Below are 24,236 nucleotides of genomic sequence, written 5' to 3' on the forward strand. Positions count from 1 at the left end.
GAAGTGGGAAAAGGGCAAATAAATCAAATGGTGGGGAACACACACACGCACTCTCACACCACACACACGAACCACACATATCACACACGTTCATCAGTCACACATACCAGACACTAATACATACATTTCCACAGCACACACAGCCCATACGCACATCACACACTCACATACACACACCCCATATACACAAACCACACATATGCACTCACAAGACACACACACGTGAATACATTCACTCACATTACCACACACACCTCATACACACACCCACACGCTCACATACACACATGAACACACCTACTCACACACCCTGTATACACACACACTCACACACCAAACACAAGCCCCCTTCACACAAACCACACATATCACACACACTCACCAGTCATACACACCACACACTTAACACATACATTCCCACACCAAACACGGCCCATACACACATCACACACTCACATATACACACCCCAAACTGACACATATGCACTCACAAGACACACAGGAACACATCCACTCACATTACCACACACACCTCATACACATACGCACACGCTCACATACACACATGAACACACCCACTCACATGCCCGTATGCACACCCACCAGTCACACACACATATACACAGCACACTAACACACACACCACATACCACACACATGTCACATACACACTCACTCACACACAGATACATCATACTCACGTCACACACACTAACACACACTCAGACCATGGATGCCCCCTACACACACACAAACAAAAAACAAGAAAGTCCAGAGGCCAAGACATTGCGCCCTCATTTTCGGAGAGCTACTTCTCTGTGGGTTCACTTGTACCTTCTAGAACGGCAATGGATTTGTCTCACCAGAGGAGGGCGTTTTCTGCCTGAGAACCGCTTCTTATCTTACACACACACCCGTTTCATCGGTGGTAAAAAGCACACAGAATGCTTTTTTGAATCATCGAACATGTCCACGTTAGCTTTACATTTCAACGTGTTTATCTTAAAAACACAAAAACCAAACCCCAAACGACCCTCAGCCTGTCCTCTGCTCCCATCCCCATTCTCGGGCAGCCGTCCGCTCAGGACACAGAGGGCAGAAGTCTGCACATGCTGTGGGCCTGCTCTGGATGACCCACCCTCCATAACACGGGATGGAGTACAAAATGGAACCGCCTTGGATGGCATCCAAAGCAAATGCCAGAGGGCTTCCTGAACACAGGGCTTTGCTTGGCACATCTGGCCTGGAACCCAAGGCTGGCAGTGCCACAGCTGGGCACTGGCAATTGTAGACTGGGCGCCCCTGCCAAGGCTCTTTTAATATCCTCCAAACCTGTGAGAGGTCCAGGAGGAAACATGACTACAGATAAATGGAGGCTGCTACTTCCTCCAGGGCCAGAAGACTGCCTGGGGGCAGGGAGACACTGTGTGAGGGGTCCTGTTCCTTGAAATGCTTACAGAGAATCGCAGGAGAGAAGGGTGAGGAGAAACCTTAGCCCTCCTTCTAGTCGGGCCCTTGGAAAAGCAAGCTCAGAGACAGCCTAATGCTCTTTGTAGCACCCAAGAGAAGTCCCCAACGGTCTTGAACTCTCCTGAACTTTGCATCTGACAGGTGGAAATGTGGTGCCACAGAAGAAAGGCCTAGCAATGTATTTCCAAAAGATTACAGCCGATGGAAACCCTATGGAGTACAGTGCTACTCTGAAACACATGAGGTAGCACGAGTCGGAAGCAGCTTGATGACAACGGGTTTCGTGTTTTCAGTTTCAGCATCATAGCCAAACCTTTTACAGTTGACTAAAAAAGAAAAAAAACACAGGTGCCATTGAATCAACTCTAACTTATGGCGACCTCATGTGTTCCAGAGTAGAGCTGCACTCCACAGGGTTTTCAGGGGCTGATTTTTCAGAAGTAGATCACCAGGCCTTTCTTGTAAGGCACTTCCGGGTAGACTCGAACCTTCAACCTTTTGGTGAGCAGCCAAGTTCCGTTACCCATTTATACCAACCTGGGACTCTTTTGCCATGAGTAAAAACAAAAAAAGAATTTTTTTTTTTTTTTTACTAGCAATGAAAAAAAGAACCTGTGACTTTGGGACTAATAGAGAACGCCATCTGGAAGATGGAGAAAATAATCCACATTATTCTATAACCAATGCAATGGCTGCCCTCATATGTCGGGAATTTTTTTCCAGTGCTTTTTCTCTGTGCATGTTAACTTTACCTATAACTACTGCGGCCACAGAATTTTGCATCTCTGCGCTTTTTAACTTAGCACAATACCAGTCTTTTCCCAGGCTAGGTCTCAACGGGTCTTGATAGCCACCATTTTGGTCATGTTTTCCTTTTCACTGTGATCAGTTCTGTCATCCTTTATCTCATGCTGTCTCCAGATTTAGTGTTCAAACACAAAACAATGGCTTCTGACTAGACAAGTGTCTCGGTTTTCAGCCTGGCTAAGTTAATTTTCTGCCAACCCAACTTTCTAGAATCTTCTCCTCCTTCCATACTTCTTTCACCAAGATGGCTTCTTCTCCCTGAAACATGCCAGGCTTTGCCATGCCTTGACTGTGGGCCTTCACTCAGACTCTTGATATTGCCCCAAACGCTCTTCCTCCTCTTTTGCCGGAGAAACTGGAGGTCAAGACCCACCTCACGTGTATCTCCCACGATGCGACCTATCCTGGGGCTCACTTTGTGCCCAGCTGGTGGCCACCTCCAATATCACGCTTATCAGCCTCAATGACAGGCAATTCTGTAAAGATGATATCATATCCTCCCTGTTGTTGCTAGTTGCAGTCTAATCAATTCCGACTCAGGACGACTCCATGGCGTCTTAGTTACCTAGTGCTGCTGTAACAAATACCACAAGGGGGTGGCTTTAACCAACAGAAGTGTATCTTCTCACAGTTTAGGAGGCTAGAAGTTCGAATTCAGGGATCTAGGGGAAGGCTTTCTCTCTGTCAGCTCTGGAGGAAGGTCCTTGTCTCTTTGAGCTTCTGCTCCTGGGCAATCTTCACTCTTCCCCTATCCTACTGGTTTAATCTCTTTTTTAATCTCAAAGGAGATTATTTAAGACACACCCAATGCTAATTCTGCCTCATTAACATAACAAAACCAATTCCCAAGTGGGACTACAGCCACAGGCCTAGAGGTTAGGATTTACAACATGCATTTTGGGGGGATCCAATTCAATCCACGGAAACTCTGGTGGTATAGTGGTTAAGAGCTAAGGCTGCTAACCAAAGGATTGGTAGTTCGAATCTGCCAGGTGCTCCTTGCAAACTCTATGGGGCAGTTCTACTCTGTCATATAGGGTCACTATGAGTCGGAATCAACTTGATGGCAACGGGTTTAGTTTTTGGTTTTTGTAATTCAATCCATAACCACATGTGTGCAGAGTACAACTGCTCCACAGGGTTTTCAAGGCTGTGACCTCTCAGAAGCTGATTGCCAGGCCTGTCTTCCAAGGTACCTCTGGGTGCATTTGAACTGCCAAACTTTCTACTAGTAATCAAGTGTTTAACTTTTTGTGCCACCCAGGGACTCCTATATCCTCCCTAGGTGAGGAGAAAAAATGAGACTTTGTCTCACCCATGCTTCCAACTGTGCCCCTGAACAGACCGATCAACAGGCATTTGTAGAATTAAAAACTATGACAAATGCTGTACTCTCGGGCATCAAGAACCATTCTTTCGTGGTACCCATACCTGTGATGGTAAGCAAAGTAACTTTAGGTAGCATGAGAGCAAATATTAACACTCATATTTATTTATTTCAGTGACTATCATGCAGACATACCTAACAGATATAACGGTGCGGTGGCTGTTACTGCGTGCTGTCAAGTCAATTGCAACCCACGGCAACCACATGTAACAGAGTAGAATTGCCCCACAGGATTTCCTGGGCTGTAAGCTTTATGGGAGCAGATCACCAGGCCTTTTCTCCCATGGAGCCGCTGGTGGGTTTGAACCGCCGACCTTTTGCTTAGCAGCCAAGCATTTAACCACTGCACTACCAGGACTCCTTGATATAATGGTACACGTAAGAAAAAGTAACTGTTCCAATTTAAGGACAAATACTGAGTAAATAATATGTCAGGCGGTAAGCAAATATGGCAAAAAATCACGCAGCCTGTGAGCAAAGAACTAAGGTTGGGAAGTGAAAGTTCAGACAATGGGAGGGTACAGACATTTTTAAAAGAAAAAGGAAGCCACGAATAGTCATTATACACTCACTGTGTCCCAGGTATCCTGAAGAGGGAAGAAATTTCTGGATTCTATTAATTGTCTAGGGCAGAGGCTGGCAAACTATGGCCTACAGGCCAAATCTGGCCCATCGCCTGTGTAGGTAAATAAACCTACTCTCATTTACTTAAATATTTTCAATGGCTACTTTTGTGCTACAGAGATGGGTAGTTGCGACAAAGACGAAAATGCTTACTACCTGGTCCTTTACAGAAACCCTGGTCCATGGGAAAACCTGGCCTAAGAGATAGTACCAATAGGTTCAGTTTCTAAACCCCCGGTCTGTTTTCTGAAGCCCACATGGCCCGGTTACCCAAAGCTGACGCGGCCATTAAAAGGCGAACATCACAGCTCGTTTCTCTCTGTGAGATAAATGTGAGCAGGCCAGACCAAGTATTAACAAACCACAGTCACCAACACGTAAAAAGGACAGCGTGTCCTGCCAAGTGGGGCTTCTTCCAGGACCGCAGCAGGATTCAGTGTCAGAAAATAAATCAGTGTAATCCACCACATGAGCAGATGAAAGAAAATCGTTTAAAAGAGGAAGATTCTGGAACCCGGTGGCCCATCATGGATCCTAGCTCTATGACTTCCTAGCTGTGAGATGTGGGCATGTTGGTAACTTCTCCATACCTCAGGTTTCTCCTCTGTAAATGGGGTTGTTGCCGTCCATTAGCATAATCTACTTTCTAGGCTGACTGCTGAAAACAAATCATTTCCACTGTCAAGCACTGAGAATTGTACCTGGCACACAGTAAGTGCTCAATAAATGGGAACTACTGGTCACCACCACCACTGTTACTGTTACAGAGCCGCGGTGATTGGGACAGAGGTAACACAACAAGATGTGCTGATGGAGCTGTAGGGGTGAGAGACGGAGACAAGAAGGTGGCAGGAAAGATATTATGAAAAAGAAATATCTGACCCCAAGCCAGACTTGGTGTTGATGGAGAGGTTGAGGATGGATGCCTAGACTTGGGGTCAATGGAGAAATTGGGGATGGACTCTTAGAGTTGGGGTGGATGGAGAGGCTGGGGATGGGCTCTTAGAGTCGGGTGGATGGAGAGGTTGGGGTGGATGGAGAGGCTGGGGATGGACTCTTAGAGTTGGGGTAGATGGAGAGGTTGGGGATGGGCTCTTAGAGTCGGGGTGGATGGAGAGGTTGGGGATGGGCTCTTAGAGTCGGGGTGGATGGAGAGGTTGGGGATGGGCTCTTAGAGTCGGGGTGGATGGAGAGGTTGGGGTGGATGGAGAGGCTGGGGATGGGCTCTTAAGAGTCAGGGTGGATGGAGAGGTTGGGGATGGACTCTTAGAGTTGGGATGGATGGAGAGGTTGGGGATGGACTCTTAGAGTCGAGATGGATGGAGAGGTTGGGGATGGACTCTTAGAGTTGGGGTGGATGGAGAGGTTGCGGATGGACTCTTAGAGTTGGGGTAGATGGAGAGTTTGGGGATGGATGTCCAAACTTGGGAGACAGCAATACATTGACTGCAGACGCAGATGAGGGAGGGCAAGGACAGGACATCACCTTGGTGGGAAACAACAACAGTGAAGAAGTGGATGGAGGAGGAGACACCAGTGAACAAATGTCCTGGGAGCTAGGGAAAAGGGGCAACTTGCTATACGTCTGGAAAGGAAGAAAGGGAATGGAATTTGGCAAGAAACAAAATACATGAATGCAGGCCACTTTTAAGGTCCTGTGAGAACTTCAGAGCAGTCTGGACTGTAAATGGCAAACGAACTGTGAAGAAAGCCCCCTTGGTAAGTGGCTATTTCATTTGATCTAGAACAGGAAACATGAAGTTTCAGATCTTTGCATATCATCACCTACTTTAGAGCAGGAAGTGACGGCTTAAGTCTTAAAAGGATCTAGCCTCTTCTGACGTTAATGCTAATGGAAATGGTTTGTAGATATTGCCCAATGCCCATATTTAAACAACCGTAATGTATAAACACTCAACCGATTTTCATTCCAACTTACCTTCCTTTTTCTCTAACAAAGCAAGGGCCACAAGAATGGCAAGTCTTGATATATAATCTTAGCTAGTTTTGCTTTCAAAAGTTTTACAAGCTCGGCGGGCATGTGGTTTTCTCAACTCTGACATAACTTTACAAGAACTCGTTAAAATGGATGAGGGAGGATGGAATCTTAGCTTTACACCCATGGAAATTATAACAGCAAACTCAGAAAAGATGGCTCAGCTGAAAATGCACTGGGACCCCGGGGTGGTCGGAATGGGAGTGGACATCTGGAAGTTAGGAAATTGCAACTTCTTGCCCATTCCATTTTGCCAGTGTAAGTGGTTATAATCAGAGCAAAGAACAATTTAGGAAAACACCCTTCAAATGAAGAGGGGCTTGTTTGTAACTAGCACCATTACGAGAAGGTTTGTGATTAAACAATTAGCACTTAATATACGTTCCTGCTTAGCATTCACACATGGGATGCAGAAGCTGAAAACCTGCAACCCTGCAACAACGGTCTTCTACAAAGGGAATGAGTATGTTCAGTTGGTGGTCCCACTGCTGTCAAGTCGATTCCGACTCACAGCAACCCTTCAGGACAGAGGAGAACTGCCCCATAGGGGCTCCAAGGCTGTAAATTTGTACGAAAGCAGACTGCCACATCTTTCTCCCGTGGAGCGGCTGGCAGGTTCAAACCACCGACCTTTTGGTTACCAGTCAAGCACTTTAACCACTGCACCACCAGGGCTCCCTTCTTTGATATACTTTTGGTGTAATAAACTGTAACCATGAGTATAACAGCTTCTGAGTCCCACGAGTCCCTCTAGTAAGTCATCAAGTCTGAGGATGGTCTTACAGATTCCCAACTTTGCTGCTGTTGTTAGCTGTGCTTGAGTTGGACCCTCACTCGTTGTGACCCCACGTAAAACGGGACGAGACACTGTCTGGTCCTGTACCGTGATCAGTTGAGATTGGACCGTTGCAGTCCCCACGGTTGTCACCAGCTGATTTTCAGAATTAGATCGCCAGGCCTTTCCTCCTAGTTCATCTTAGTCTGGAAGCCCCACTGACAGACGGGTGGTGGCTGCACATGAGGTGCACTGGCTGGGAACCGAACCCAGGTCTCCTGCATGGAAGGTGAGAATTCTACCACCAAACCAACACTGCCCTCCAAACACCATCACAGACACACCAGATTGTATGTACGGTATGTCTGTAAGGCACTGTATATGACATATGAGGTCACATTACGTATGAGACATTACTGTTTTATATGGTTTTAAAGGTACTTTCATCCTCTAGGAATATGGAAAGATTATTTAGGGCTTCCTTATCTAGTATTTGGTAAAAATTAACATTTTCCATTATTATTTCTAGAGCAAAAGATACCATTCCCTCAAAGAAATGCTTGCCTTCCACGTTTCATAAAGATTCTTTTTTTTGTTAAACAGGGACACACATTAGCAATGTAAAAGAGCTGCCGCAGTCAAAATATATTTTTAGAGACTTGGCTGAACAATAAGCCTCAAACTTTTGTTTAAATGAAGATAGCTGAGCCACGACAATGACTGCCTGAATCCGTGGAAACGTGCCTCGCATAAGAAGACATTCCAGGGTCCAAGGAAACACGGAGAAGCCTACCCAGGAATCTGTCAGCTGCTAGAAATACTGTGGGCACAGTCGCTTCAGGATTTCTACAGACGCCATTATCCACAAATATTAAAGAGTAACACCCTTTTCCTGGTTATCCAACCCACTCGCCAGGTGCCAAGAAAAATCAGATGGAAAGCTGGCTGCTCCCAATTGTTTTATTATCTGTTAAAGGATGCTTCTGGCAGACTTCCCCCTTCCTCAAGGGGAAAAACACCCTGGAGAAGATGAATACAACTCCGGACTGCACTTTGCTCAACACTAACGTCTGAGTTCTGCAGCCAAAGGAAGAAAAGTCCCGCTTAGGAGCAGATGAAACAGAGATATGAGAGACGGGAGGAAGAAATCAGGGTCCCATGTAAACTCTACCCACCCAGAAAAACTGGCTGGAAGAAAAAAAATCCCACAACTGAAGGATTTACATCAGCGCCCCCCAACGTACACTGGGCAGGGTCTGGTGATATTTTGGGGGTCACAACTTGGGAGGGGGTTCTACTGGCACGTGGTGGGCGGAGATCAGGCTGCTGCTGGACACCCTACAATGCACAGGACAGCCCCCACCACAAAGACTGTCCAGTCCCAAAGGTTGATAGTGCTGAGAGGGAGACACCCAGCTCTATATGAAGGGGCTAAGCGCCTCTGGATAGCCACTAGCTGTGGACATTCGGAATATCTCCAGGAATTAGGACCGTCAACTCCAGGCATGTCTCTAAGGCTCAACATTTACCTGGAATAGAACCTTCCATTCTACCAGTCATAAGGAGATATTTTATAAAACATTTTAAAACTCACCAAAAAAGGGTATGGAGAAGCAGCCAAGCACAGACCTTTCCCCCTAAAAAGGCAGTCTGTGCTGCGACTACGGGGCCCAACTGTTACAGGTTGAATTGTGTTCTCCTCAAAATTTATGGTGAAGTCCTAACATCCGGTGCTTGTGAACATGATCTTGTTTGGAAACAGGGTCTTTGCAGATGTTATCAGTTAGGTTAACAGGAAGTCACGCTGGAGTAGGGTGGGTTCCAATGCAATAAAAGCAGTGTCTTTAACAAAGAAGAGCAGGGACACACGAGGTATGCACAGGGAGACAGCCATGTTATGATGGAGGCAGACTGGGGTGATGCAGCCACGAGCCAAGGAACGTCTGGGGGTCCCAGAAGCCAGAAGAGACACAAAGAGGATCTTCTTCTACAGCCTTCGGAGAGAACACAGCCCTGCCAATACCCTAAGTTTTGACCATTAACCTCCAGAACCCTGAGAGAACAAGCTTCTGTTGTTTTAAGCCATTCAGTGTGTGGTACTTTGTTATGGCTGCCCTGGGAAACACAACACAAAGAAAACAAGTCCTCACAACTGGACCAACAAAGAACATCATAAAAAATGGAGAAAAGACTGACATCGTCAAGGATTTCACTTTACTTGGATCCACGATCAACAGCCATGGAGGCAGCAGTCAAGAAATCAAGAGATGCATTGCTTTGGGTACATCTGCTACAAAGGACCTCTTTAAAGTGTTGAAGAGCAAAGATGTCACCTTGAAGACTAAGGTGCACCTGACCCGAGTCATGGTATTGTCAATCGTATCATATGTGCGTGAAAGCCGGACAATGAATAAGGAAGGCCAAAGAGGAATTGATGCCTTTGAACTGTGGTGTTGGGGAAGAATATTGAATATACCATGGACTGCCAAAAGAACGAACAAGTTTGTCCTGGAAGAAGTACAACTAGGATGCTCCTCAGAAGCAAGGATGGCGAGGCTGCGTCTTACAGACTCTGAACATGTTATCAGGAGGGGTCAAGTCCCTGGAGAAGGACATTATGCTTGGTAAAGTAGAGCGTGAGCGAAAAAGAGGAAGACCCTCAATGAGGTGGACTGACACAGTGGCTGCAACAATGGGCTCAAGCATCACGATTGTGAGGGTGCAGCAGGACCGGGCAGTGTCTCGTTCTGTTGAACATCGGGTCACTATGAGTTGGAACTGACTCGGTGACACCAAACAGCAATAGAAACTCACACAGAAACCCAATGCAGAAATTCTAAGCATGATAAATCTCAAGGAGGACTGGCGGGGGGCGGGGGGAGGGGGGCAAGGACCCTGCAGGCAAGGCCCTCCTGAGTTCCCGATGATGCCAAACCCCAGGCTACAGCCACACAACGAAGGCTTCTCATCTTCAGATGGGTTTTCATTATTCTTCTGAATCCAATAGCCCCAGAGTGTGTGTGCAGCCATGCTTCTCTAAATGGATGTGTGGCTGCTGCTGGAAACCATGACACCAAGCAAGAGCCCCATCGAAACCTCTGTCCACAAGACAGCTTATGACTTGCACAATTTAATTAAAATGTCTGCTTGCTGCTTCTGCCATGCTGACCACCCTCTTTCTCTGTCATACACAAAGGTCCCCAGACAATGGAAGCCTAAAAGAATGATGATTTTTTTGGTTTAATTTTCTTTAATCTTTGCATTTTGAATTGATTAGCGACTGATCAGAGAAAGACACAAAAATAGGATGAAAAGTTCCACGTACCTTCTCCTAGCTCTCCCTTGCGGTGACATCTTACAGAGCTTCAACAGATAACAAAAGCTAGGGAACACTACCGATGGCTAGACTGCAAACCTTACTGTTTTCACCTGCATTTACTGTGTGTATGTATGTGTATGTCTACCCCTACCCCTTGCCGTCAGGTTGATTGTGACCCAGCGACCCCATCGGACAGAGCAGAGCTGCGCCAAAGGGATTCCAAGCCTGTAACCTTTACGGAACCAGACTGCCTCATCTTTCTCCCAAGGAGCGGTTGGTGGGTTCGAACCACCGACCTTTTGGTTAGCAACCAAGCACTTAACCACTGGACTACCAGGGTTCCTTGTGTGGATCTCTATTCTACGCAGTTTTATCCTATCTGCCAATTTGTTTAACCACCTCCAGAGTCAAGCTAGGTCCCCAGGGGGTGCGGCTGGCACTGGACTAGTAACCTAAAGGTTGGTGGTTGGAACCCACCTAGCAGTGCCGTGAAGAAAGGCCCAGGGAAGTGGTTCTGTAAAGATTAAGCCCCCAAACCCACTGCTACTAAGTAGATTACAACTCATAGCGACTCCACTGGACAGGGGAGAACTGCCCCATACGGTCTCCAAGGCTCTAATGTTTCTGGAAACAGACTGTCACATCCTTCTCCTGCAGAGCCGCTGGTCGGTTTGAACTGCTGATTTTCAGCTAGCAGCCAAGTGCTTAACCACTGTGCCACCAGGGCTCCTTGTGTGAGTGTGTGCGTGTCCAGTCTATGTAACTTTATCCTATACATAGATTTGTTTAGCCACTTCCGCAGTGAAAATAGGTCCCTAGGTGGTGCAGTTTGCATGGGATTACTAACCTAAAGGTTGGTGGTTCAAACCCACCCAGGACTGCCAGGGAAGAAAGGCCTGGCAAAGTGGTTCTGTAAAGATGACAACCAAGAAAACGCTATGGAGTACAGTCTACTTTGAAACACACGCGGTCCCTATGCGTGGGAACTGATTCAATGGAAGAGTCAAGACACAGAACTGTCTCATCCCCACAAAAGAGCTCCCAAGTTCCCACCTGCGAAGTCTTTGTGGTCACACCCATCCCAACCTCTGCTGACATTCCTCATCCCTGGCAACCACTGGCTGATCTGTTTTCCATCTCTACACTTCTGTTATCGAGAATGTTCTGAGAGTGGAATCAGACGGACGGCACGTGACCCGGAGTGGAATCACACGGCCAGCACGTGACCTAGCGTGGAATCACACAGCCGGCACGTGACCTAGACTGGAATCACACGGCCGGCACGTGACCTAGACTGGAATCACACGGCCGGCACGTGACCTCGAGTGGAATCACACGGCCGGCATGTGACCTTCAGGGACTGACCTGTTTCACTCACCACGGTTCTTTGGGATTCATCCAGGCTGTCGCCGTTCACGCCTGAGCAGTATCCCACGGTGTGGGTGTACCAAGGTTTGCTTAGCTACTCACCCCCGAAGGACATTTGGGATGTTCCAGCATACAGTTATCACAAATAAAGCTGCTATTTTCTGTCTAATTGTTAAAATGGCCAGATTTTGTCTTATAAATGGCAGGGTGTATACCAACGGCTTACCCCAAACACCGTTTATACGGTTCTATAAAAAAGCCCTAAAATGAAGCCACACTCCTGTGGTGTTAAACCACCCCCTCTTCCTTCTGAGCCGAACTTCCTAAACGCTGGAATACTCTGCACACAAACCTTGCTGCCTCTAACTCTGTGGGGACTTTTTTTTAATGGCTGATTTTTTGGGAAGTAGATCGCCACGCCTCCTGAGGTGCCACTGGCTGAACTCAAACCTCCCAACTGTGGGTCAGCAGCCGAGTGGGTTAATCATTTGTACCAGCCAGGGACCCCCAGAACTATGTATGTTGTTAATGGCTGCTGAGTTGACTCCAACTCATGGTGACCCCACGTGTGCAGAGCAGAACTGGGTGCTTCATAGGGCGTTCGAGGCCATGACCTTTCGGAAGCAGATCACCAGGCCTGTCTTCCAAGGCATCTCTGGGTAGATTCCAACCGACAACCCTTAGGCGAGCAGTTGAGTGCTCAACAATTTGGGCCACCCGGGGACTACGTATAAAAACCAAATCCAAACTCATTGCCTTCAAGTCAATCCCGATTCATAGTGACCCTATAGGACAGGGTAGAACTGTCCCATAGGGTTCCCAAGGAGCGCCTGGTGGATTCGAACTGCCGATCTTTTGGTTAGCAGCCGAGTTCGTAACCACTATCGTATAAATAAAAGAAGCATTTGTAATGCTACCCTAACTAGTTACGCATATAGAAACAGGCTTGCTAAGACCCTGGGTCTTCAGGAAATCTGAGCCCACCTGACAGGCAGACATTTAGACCGACACTCTCGACTTCCAATAGCCCATATATGGTGATTTTAGTGGAGACACGATGAGTATGTATAAGAGACTGGCCTTTCTTTCACCTATGAATCATGGCAAATCAGAAAACAAGATCCCAGCAGACAAGGAGTTTTCAGTCATACTCAAGGGTCTTTAAATCCTCACAGTTAAGAAAGCAGTTAACCGCCCCTGAGAGTCAGAATAGATGATAAATGAATTTTTACCACCGATTGTTACGGCAGGCATCCCTTAGTGGCATAGTGGTTAACTGCTACGGCTGCTAACCAAAAGGTCGGCAATTCAAATCTGCCAGGTACTCCTTGGAAACTCTATGGGGCAGTTCTATTGTGTCCTACAGGGTCGCTATGAGTTGGAATCAACTCAACAGCAAAAGGTTTGGTTTTTGGTTTTATCATTATGATAAGCTCCTCTTATTATTTAAAATGTTTAAAATTAGAACAGCATTAGAATTACAGCTACTGGTGACACGCAACCTGGTAAAATACCTGGACCTGGCAATATATAAAAAAAAACAAAAAAAAATTTTTTTTTTTTTTGGCGTGAAATTCTATTTCTCATTTGTGTTTCTTGCTCAGTGGGACAGCAACCACCTCCATCTTTAAATGGTTTTTATGAAGCACCTGGCTTCTTCCTGGCGGTATGCAGAGCTCCACTCACAAAACGCAAGATAGGGAAAGAGTTCACCAGGTTTTCGGTGGTTTTAACACCTTGGATAGGCGGGTACACCTGCCCTGGGGCCCAGCCTGCAGGAGCCCTGCTACCTGGCCGCCTGCAAAGCCTGATAGGCCAGACTCCAGAGCTCTCAAATTTTATGCAGCAAGTTGGGCAGCTACGTTGAAGTAAGAGGAGTGTTCGCAAACCAGGACGCTTCTCCCTCAGGACATCTGAGCCAGAGTTCACGGCAGGGAAACGGTGACCCCGTAGAGGCTCATGTAGGCTAATTTTAAACCCAAAGAGGAAGCGTAAAATTTCATCAGTATCCTGCAGATAAATATGCTGCAGCTAATGTCCTTTTACCTACTCTCCAACATGCCTCGCCCTACAGGGACAAATCAGCTTTACAACTCAAATCAATCTATAAAACCACTGAGGTTTACTAAGCGCTTTGCTGCCGAGTTAGACAGAAAAGGAGGTAGCCACTTTTTATAAAGTTAAACCTACATTTACCACACAACCCAGCTATCTCACTCCCAGGTATTTACCCTAGAGGACTGCAAACCAAAGTTCACACAAAATATCTGTACACAAATGTTTCTGGTACCTTTACGTGTAATCACCAAAAACGGCACACAACCTCATGTTTCTCAACCGGATGGATGGATGAACAAACACTTTATGCCCTTAAGGAGCCCTGGACGTGCACCGGTTAAAAGCTACAGCGAGCTAGGGCGGCTAACCAAAAAGGTCGGTAGTTCAAATCCATCAGTTGCTCCTTGGAAACCCTACGGGGTTGCTATGGGTCAGAATCAACTTCATGGCAACGGATTTTATATGTCCTTAAGATAGAATATGACCCCTGAAGTCACCTTTTAGCTAAATAACAGATTGGCTCACAAAATAAAGAATATCACCCAGTAAGTACTGTGCTTCTTTAAAAATCACCTATATGAGACGAAAGGGTCAACAATGACTTTAAAACAAAGATGAGAATGTCAGGGGGTAGGAAAACCAGATTAATGGAAATAAAATGAGCAGAACGGAAATAATGAGAATATTCACGCATTTGTGAAGAACCTAACCAATGTCACTGAACAATTTCTGTAGAAGTTGTTGAATGGGAACCTTAACTGCTGTGTAAACTTGCACCGAAAATACAAGAAAATGTTTTTAAAAACATGAGACTCGGCAATAGAGATGAATAAAGTACTGACGCACGGAACAGTGTGAGTGAAACACAAGTGCGTAAAAAAAAAAAACCACCCCAAAAGCAAACCAGCTGCCTTTGCTTGACCTCTGACTCAAGGCGACCCCAGAGTAGAACTGTGCTCCACAGGGTTTTCAGGAGCTGTTCTTTAGAAGTAGATAGCCAGGCCTTCCTTCTGAGGCACCTCTGGGTGGACTGGAACCTCTAACCTTTCAGATAGCAGTGTGCGCGTTAGCCATTCGCACCACCTAGGGACTCCACGAATGTATTATGAGGAGTGAAAAAGCCAGTCTCCAAAGGCTACCTACTGCATTCATACGAGATTTCCACAAAGTCAAAATTATAGGGACAGAAAACAAGACTGGTGGTGGTTGCCTTGGGTTGAGGTGTGGGGAGGGGCTGAATGCCAAGGGGCACGGGGACAGTTTCTGGGGGTAAGGGAAGTGTTCTATGTCTTAATTGTGGTGGCTGCTATACAACTATAAACATTTGCCAAAATTTGCAAACCTGCACAGTAAGAAGGGTGAATTTTATTGCACGTAAATGATCACTTAATAAAAAACTTAAGAAAGGATTGTAAGATGAGGGTGGGAAGCGGCAGAAATGCAGCTGTGTCTCCCACTGCACAGTAATATTGATGGTCTCCAAGGCTGTCAACTGAGATCACAAGAACAGTCATATCACCACCTGTCAAGGAAAATCCGGTCCCAAACATTCAGACCTTTTCTCCTTTCCAGAACCAAGTGTGACGTCAACCCAGCTAGACAGGGGACCGTCTCCACCTGTCAGAGCTGGCCCTGTGTGCATGACACACCACAGACAACTGGCTCGCTTCATGTGAAATCACCAGAACCGTTCACTCAGCCTGTTCGGCAGAACTGTGAAAACTGCTGGCCCTGTGCTCCTCGCTGGTGATGCAGAGAGCAACCTTCCCCAAAGCAGGTGACACCTGGGCCCACGCTCACCTCTAACACGAGGGACCCCGCCACGGCCCCGTCTGCTTTGCCATCAACTCTTTCACAAGCCCCTCGGCTGGAAGCAGCTCCCTGTCCCTCCCTCCCTACCGCTCCCCCTCTCCAGAGGCAGGAAGAGGGTGCCAGCTCCGGGGCCTTAGCAAGACTTTCCGCACACGCTGCCTCCTCCACCACCACGCCTTTCTTTCCCCGAACCCAGATTGCCCACCATCTTGCCTGCAGCTCCTTCCAGGTTACGTTTCGTTCCAGTTTGTGGTTCTGTCCCATGCACGGTATTATATTCATAACACTCAAGTTTGTGGGAACGATTTACTATCTGCTAAAAATATCTTTTCATCACCTCCCATGCATGCAAAAGGAAGACCAAGGAAGAACTGATGCATTTAAATTTTGGTGTTGGCGAAGAACAATGAACATACCATGGGCTGCCAAAGGAACAAACGAGTATGTCTTGGAGAAAGTACAGCCAGAGTGCTCCTCAGAAGTAAGGATGGTGAGGCTTAGTCTCACGTACTCTGGACGAGTTATCAAGAGGGACCAGTCCCTGGAGAAGAATACCATGCTGAGTAAAGTAGAGGGTCAGTGAAAAAGAGGAAGGTCCTCAATGAGATGGATCGATACAGTGGCTGCAATGATGGGCTCAAGCACAGCAATGACCATTAGGATGGCGCAGGACCAAGCAACGTTCCTTTCTGTCATACATAAGGTTCCCATGAGTTGGAGATGACTCAACAACACCTAACAACAACAAAAATGTGAACCTGGCAATAACACCCCAGAGGAAATATAAAACACGCTTATGCTAATGGAAAGGTGGGCAGTTCAAACTCACCAGCTGTTCCGTGGGAGAAAAATGTGGCAGTCTTCTTCTGTATAAAGTTTACAGTGTTGGAAGCCCGTGAGGCAGTTCCATTCTGTCCTACAAGGTCACCATGAGCCAAAATCGACTCAACAACAATAGGTTTGTAGGGAGCCACTCGCTAGGGTTCCCTCTTCATACTGAATGAGAAATGGACTTGACGTCCCTTGCTAGATTCAGAAGCAAGGAAGGGAGGCCACTGTCTCCTGGCTCCTTGCTATCTGTGATGATTAATGCTCTGTTGAGAAGTCTCTTACTTGCAGCCTAAAGCATCCTAAGTGATACAACCAACATTTGGAGGATGGGATGAAGAAGAAGTTGGTGGGGATACAACAGGGGTGACCAGGGAAGGAGTCCGTCGGCTACAGAGCAGGGGAGCAGAGTTCCCTCCACACCTCAGCTCCAGGGAACTGGCTCCCCACTGCACATGTGAAGGTGCGGTAGCACGTTCTGAGTCCATCCCTGGTGGGTGAGGCAGAGAACAGATCTCCCAGGGAGCCAGCTGTCACAACCTCCCTGTAAGATCACCTCCCATCCAACTTCTCCCTCAACCCCACTTTCTACCACACAGCGAGGCTGCATGACAACTGATGATGGGTGTGGGATAAAAGGCCTAATTTTATGCTAACACGGCCTTTGTCCTTGGCCCTGGAGAAATAACCCTTGGCATAATTGGGTGGTCTTAGTGTGGGACTTCCAGGCTGCACCACAGTGGGGTGCTGGCGAGTGGGGGCTGGCCAGACCAGAAAAGATTCACCTGGGAGGCTGATATCAACTAGCTCCAGGAGACATGATTTATCCTATTGTGCAGAATTGGTCAATAAAAGCCTGGAGCCCTAAGATTCAGGGAGCTTACTGGTTGGTGAAGGGAGGGCAATGTACCCTTTCTGAGACAGCAGCTCTCTGTTGGGGGCTCTCCCAGATGTTCCACCAGTGTAGCTCTGCCTTATGAGGGTCCTGATGTATATCCGTTCACTATAGTAAAATCAGCAGTTGTAAGTATAATATCTTCTGGGACTTCTGTGAGTTGTTCTAGCAAGTTAATGAACCCAAGGACAGTGTCTATGTAACTTGTCAGGTCTGCCCTAGCCCCAGGTGGTTAGGGACAGAGAGAGAGAGTGCCATTTGGGTGGCTGGCATCAGAAATGATGGAGAAGTTGGAATGTGGGGAGAAGACTGATATCCGCCTTTTGGGAATTGGCTTTATGCTGATTCGCATCCATGAAGTTATTCTTGGACCAGGTCATTGGATGCAGTGGAAAAAGCCAGGTGGGAAGAGGTGAGAAGTGAATCATTTATCAGAATGCAGAAGTTATTTTTCATGAGTTTGATGGTGAGAGACAGCACGGATGCCTGAGGGAGGAGGAAGGTCAAGAGGAAAGGCTTCTTTTTAGGGTAGAAAGGGAATATTAACAAGTTGAGAAGAAGGTACCCTTTGGACCGGCTGGGAGCTTAGTCAATTATTTGCTCAACTAAAACTTTAAAGTTGGAGATAAACATGAAAAACAGTCTCAAAATGAACACTGAACCATAAGACCCCAAATCTGTTGTTGTCACGTCACACATGGTGACCCATATGTTACAGAGTAGAACTGCTCCGTAGGGTTCCCTTGGCTGTAATCCTCTCGGAAAGTTTGCCAGGCCTTTCTTCCACGGTGGTGCTGGGTGGGTTCGAACCACCAACTTTTAGGTTAGCAGCCAATTGCAAACCACTTGTTTCACATAGCAACCTTATTTAACCATTAGACGTCTTTCTTTTTTTCCTCCCTCCCTTTTCCCTTTGAATATGTCCTTGCATAGGTACTCCAATCACTTCCAGAAGGCACAGAATGGTTAGGTGAAAGTACAATGACATCTTTCTTAAATTCCAACTCAATGTGGGGGATTTTACTTTAACAATTCTGGCCAATGGGAAAAGGAATGCAACACATGTTATATAAAGTTCACATGTATAAAATTCTACCCGTTGCTGTATCCCACCTCTTCTTCTCAGCTGCCTGGTTACAGAAGCTTTGCAAACAAGAAACAAATGTACACAAACAACTCAATAAGGAAGTCCAACCTCTCTGAAAGGGATGGACCTACTGGGTTTATTCAAAGAGGCCAGCAAAGCTCTTGCCCTAGGACCTGGGGGCCCTTGATTTGTGTCACAGAGAAGTTTTCCTCTCCACACCCTTTAGTTAGCCTGAAAGGAGTCCCTGGTTGGTGCAAGCAGTTAAATATTCGGCTGCTAAGGCTGGAGGTTCGAGTCTACCCAGAGGCACCTCAGAAAAAAGCCCTGGCAATCTGCTTCTGAAAAATCAGCCACTGAAAACCCGACAGAGTACAGGTCTGCTCTGACACGCATGGGGTCTCCAGGAGTCAGTGTCGATTCCCCAGCCACTGGTTTAGCTACCTCCACGTTCACAGATAGAGCGGTGACTATTTCAATTTGTAACTTGTTCACACATTCTGACTATATTAACTTTGATTTCATCATAATCTTTGTGTGGAGATGTTTCTAGGAAAAAGACTCCAGAATTCGATGCTGACAGTCGACAGGGAAGCAGGGTTTTCTGTATGGAATTTTCGTTTGCAAACATCTCAGAACTCATTGATTCTGTGATAGGAAAATAACTTGCATTTTGGGTGATGCCCTATGTTCTGAGGTTAACGTGAGGGTGGGTTTTATTTCCCTGATTTACACTGGTGAGGTAGTTCACGTTTTTATATACAACACTGTATATAATATACATATATTGCCTATATTTGTTCTATACATTATGTGTACTACAAAGCCTTGGTGGCACTGTGGTTAAGAGCTTGGCTACTATCAAAAGGTCAGCAGTTTGAATCTACCAGCTGCTCCTTGGAAGCAGTTCTACTCTGTTTTATAGGGTCGCTTTGAGTTGGAATCAACTTGATGGCAACAGGTTACTTATCCTACGTTCTACGAGTTCCTGGGTGGCACAAGCGGTTGAGCACTTATTACTAACCGAAAGGCTGGTGGTTTGAATCCACCCAAGAGGTGCCTCGGAAGACAAGCCTGGCAATCTGCTCCTCCTTGGAGCAGTCTACTCTGACACACATGGGGCTGCCAGGAGTTGGAATCAATTTGACAGCGAGTAACAACGACATACAAGGTTCCCATGACGTCCAATCAGTACACTGGTAGAAACAACATGCGCCTTCCACAGATACCTCTCGCTGGGACTCAAGTGACAGGTGCCAGGCTTCAGCAGCGAGAGCTGTTTGTTGACAGTGTGCACAGCCCAGGGCTAAGCGCTCTCTGGACCTCACCGCTCTTATCCACCAAAAAAAAAAAAAAAAAAACCCCACTGCCGTTGAGTTGATTCTGACTGATAGCGACCCTATAGGACAGAGTAGAACTGCCCCATAGAATTTCCAAGGAACACCTGATGGATTCGAACTGCTGACCTCTTGGTTAGCAGCCATAGCTCTTAACCACTACACCGCCCAGGTGACCATTTATGCAAGGAAACTGAGGCTTAGACGGGGTCAACGAGGGGTTCAGGGACCAGAGCCTGGGCTGTCCTCTGGCTCCAGCGCCTGCTCCTTTCGCTGTTCTAAGATCTCTGGTCCCCGTACCTCAGACGAGGTCCCCTCTAACTTACTGAAAGAGTTATCTGGGAAGTGGGGCCTGGAAATTGGTTTTCCTTCCCCAAACAGAAGATGCAGAATAGACATACCATGATACCACGTTTGAAAACCTTAGAGACACACAAAAACAATAGTTCATATTGCTTAGGGTTACATCTGAAAATTGGATACATGCTGTAAAACGGTGGGAGTAGGGTCAACAGTAGTGGTCTGGTCAGAACCTGTTAACTTTGGTGGGGGGATAATGGCCACCAAGATCACGATCAGCCTACAGGTGATTTCCATGAGGTGGATGTCAGACATAGCTCCACTCTCCAACCTTTTTACCAATTCTGACACCAGCCATCCCTCCCACGGCACTCTCTACTTCTTGGCTGGGTTCAATAATTCGTTGCAATGGCCACAGAGAACTCACGGACCATACTCAAGAGTTAACTGGTTTATTAAGGAAGTAACAGGGTACAAGTCGAGAGCAGGATGAACAGGCTACAACTTGGGATCGGGACCAGGACGCACGTCCGCCAAGTCTCCCTTCTTCAGTGCAGGATAGCTTTGCCAGTTCCTCTCGGCCACGCAAGCATGCAGGCCCTTCTCTTGCCCACGCAGGTCTCCTCTCAGCCCCCTCAGGACAGGCCTCCTCTCAGCCCTCTGAGGACAGGCTCCTCTGACGTCTGTCACCAGCAGCTCTGACACTGGACTCCTTCTGAGCCTATCGTTGCTGGGTCCCTTCTAGGCCTTTTGCTGTCTTCAGTGTTACAGCCCTTGACCTGTCTCTTACAGCTCTTTTAGAAGGTTCCTTGCCTCCTCTCTCTCTGCCTCTTCTTCACTCTCTTTTGCCTTCTTCTTCCTGTCTCTAAAAATCTCTGTGGGGACAGCTGCATATGTATACACAACCACTTGTCAATTTCAAGACATGGCTGCTTCTGGTGGGGCCACAAACTGACCGATTCCCTCTCGATAGGCCACACACACTTCATTTGCATAGTAGGCTAAAGTTACTTCATTTGTGTAGTCTATTGACCAATCTCTGCAAGGCATATACCAATCACCGGGCAGGCTGCAGCCCAGAGCCAAGCAGGAAGTATCAAACCAAGTAGTTTACAGCTTACCCAGAAGATGGCAATCAACCTGGACAAAACTAACAAACCCTCTGGGGTAGAAAACTAGGGCAAAACTAACCCCTCAGAGCTTAGGGGAAAAATGTCTCAAGCTGTTTTTCCAAAGCACCAAGGCAAAAGGCCACATAAAAGGACTCACTGCACTCCACATGTAAACCCAAGGGGCTAATAAACACCAAATCCAGGAGGGTAATTAGTGCTGAGGAGATGCTACCAGGGTGTCAAACACAGGGGGGGTCCCCACTGCTTTGGAAACGGTTCATTTCTTAAAGTGGGTGGAAACAAGGATTTTTTTCCCATAATGCCATTTTGTATGTATATTAAGATATTAAAGTTTTCCATTTGATCACACCTACTAAGATGGCTGTGAGTAAAAAAACTGAAAATAACAAGTGTTGACAAGGATGTGGAGCAATCAGAACCCTCACCCATGGCCGTTGGGACTGTAAAATGGTGCAGCCAATATGGAAAAGTTTGGTGGTTCCTCAGAAAACTGAACATACGACTACCCAACGACCCTGGAATTCCACTTCTAGCTCTATACCCCAAAGAAACGAAAGCAGGAACGCAAACGAACAACGTTCGCTGCAGCACTATTCATGACAGCCAAAAGGTGGAAGCAACCCAAGTGTCCATCAATAGATGAATGGGTAAACAAAGCATGGTACATATCGTATTTTCACGCAAATAATGAATACCTTCTGCACTGTCTGGCCGTGCCTTCCCCCCTTGAGGCACTCTCACAAGCTCTACCATGCCAATCCTCTTTCATGTTGCTTTAAAAAAAAAAAATTAGCATAGTGCGCTTACCAAAATACCTCAGCGGGCGGGGGGTGGTGAGGGGCGGCTGGCAAACAAATGCAGAAGGTGTGCGTTATTTGCATAAAAATACGGTACACACAATGTAATATTATTCAGCCATAAAGAGAAATGACATACGATACATGCTGCAACATGATACGTCCTGATACATGCTGCAACATGAATGAACCTTGAAAACAGGATACTGAGTGACTTAAGTCAGTCACGAAAGGACATATATTGTATGATCCCAGTTATATAAAATACCGAGAAAAGACAAGTGTGTAATGAAGGGAGTTCATCAGTGGTTACAGGAGTGGGCGGGAGGGAAGGGGAAGGCGGGTCGCTGCTTAGGGGACACTGAGCTTCTGTGAGGGGTGACGACAAAATCTGGAAATGGATAGTGATGACGGTTGTACAGCAGGATGACTGTGAGGAATATCACTGGAATTGTACATGTAAAAATTGTTGAAATGGCAAATGTTTTGTTACATATATATTTAACATAATTAAAAAAAAACCCGTTTTCCATTTTAGAAATTAATTTTTTTTTTTTTAAAAAAAAGACATCTAAGTTTGTTAAGCATTTTAAAAAAGCATCCCACAAGCGATTCCCTAAACTGCATTCAGGGTCCACTGCTTGGGGAAACCCCGGTATCCTACGAGGGAGCCAAGTCTCAGCTATGTCATGAGGCTTATTCCTGGAAGTCCCTGGTCAGTGTCAAAGCCAGGCCCTGCGGCCCCCAAATGGTGCTGTCACACGCAAGGTCCACGCGTCAATAAGAAACACGTGCTTGTCTGGCCCTTTAACAACTCGCCCTAACCTAATCCGCCTGGTCATAATCCACATTGCTATAAGAAACCAGAAATATCCCTGGGCTTTAGAAAATCTCCTACGGTTCATTTATGAGGGATGGGAGCTGGGAGCTTGATCAGCGCCAGGCGCAGATAAATCCACTCACTGGTACTAAGTCTAAGAGGTTCACGTATATACACTAGCCCACAAACGCCTGCCCTCTGACCCAGGCCAAGAGCTCACAGCAGCATTGCAGTGGGTTAATTACTTGTGTGTGTCGGCTTTCTAGCCATGGTCTTGTAACTCCCACCCAGGTTACCGTGTGATAGGGTGATTGTGGCCCACCAAGGGGATTGGTCAGTTTTGCCTTAAAAGAGCCAATTCCAGAGCAGGGAGGTGGACCCCACCACCGCCACCAAGGAAGGAGAAACCCAGCAGCAGAGACTCAGCAGCAGAAGACGGTGCGCTGGGCTTCCAGGCCCACACAGAGAGAAAGCTGAGTGCCTCTGGGCAGAAACTGAGGGACAGGGAGAGGCGTGCCTACAAGCATGGCTGGGAAGAGGCTGTCCAGATGGAAGAACTGTATCCTGAGGGTTCCTGAGCTTGAATTGTAAACTGTTACTTCCCGAATAACTCCGTAATTGTAAGTATGGTCCGTGAGTTCTGTGTGGCCACTGCAATGAATTACAGAACCCAGCAGAAAAGTAGAGAGTGCTGGGTAGGGGATGGTTGGTGTCAGAATTATAAAGATGGCAGAGAGAGGAGGCATGTCTGACCCCGCCTCATAGGAATCAACCTTGGGCTGTTAGTTTTGGTTCTCCTTCCTCCTTGTGAGGTTGCAGAGGTCAGATACCGCACCCACGCCGTTTTTAGAGGCATTCACCCTTTTCCGCCTCCGTCATGAGGCTAACTTCAATCTGATTTCATCTGAACAAAGATGTCATGGGAGGAAAAAATATCCCCCTGCATCCCATTCCCAGGATAGGATGGCCTAGAACCTTCTCTCCTCCCTTCCAACAGTCTTAATAAGACTGTTCTTGTCATGAGACCAGAAGAACTGGATGATGCCAGCTACTGTTACAGAACCTTTTGATCAAAGATTCTATATAAGAGCCCTGATCAAAAGGGGGAAAATGCAAAAAACAGAATTTCAAATTCTCATGGGATCCAGACTTTTGGGAGCCATGGAGGATGGATGAAATCCCAAAACTACTGCCCTGAGATAATCTTTAAACCTGAAACCAAAAATTTCCCTTTAAGTCTTCTTTAAACCAAAAAATAACCAAACCAAAATCAAACCCGTTGCTGTCAAGTTGATCCCAACTCATAGTGACCCCACAGGACAGAGCAGAACTACCTCAAATGGTTTCCAAAGAGTGGCCTGTAGATGTGAGCTGCCGGACCTTTTGGTTAGCAGCCGTAGCTCTTAACCACCGTATCACCAGGGCT

General features: G+C 46.8%; 1 protein-coding gene across 2 annotated transcripts in view; it reads right to left on the reverse strand.

Annotated features, from left to right (window-relative positions):
• Nucleotides 1-24,236, reverse strand: part of TBL1X (transducin beta like 1 X-linked) — a 238,961-nt gene that overhangs the window by 49,715 nt on the left and 165,010 nt on the right. The window lies entirely within an intron of this gene.

Source organism: Elephas maximus, chromosome X, assembly GCF_024166365.1.
Source record: "Elephas maximus indicus isolate mEleMax1 chromosome X, mEleMax1 primary haplotype, whole genome shotgun sequence".
Lineage (NCBI taxonomy): Eukaryota > Metazoa > Chordata > Mammalia > Proboscidea > Elephantidae > Elephas > Elephas maximus.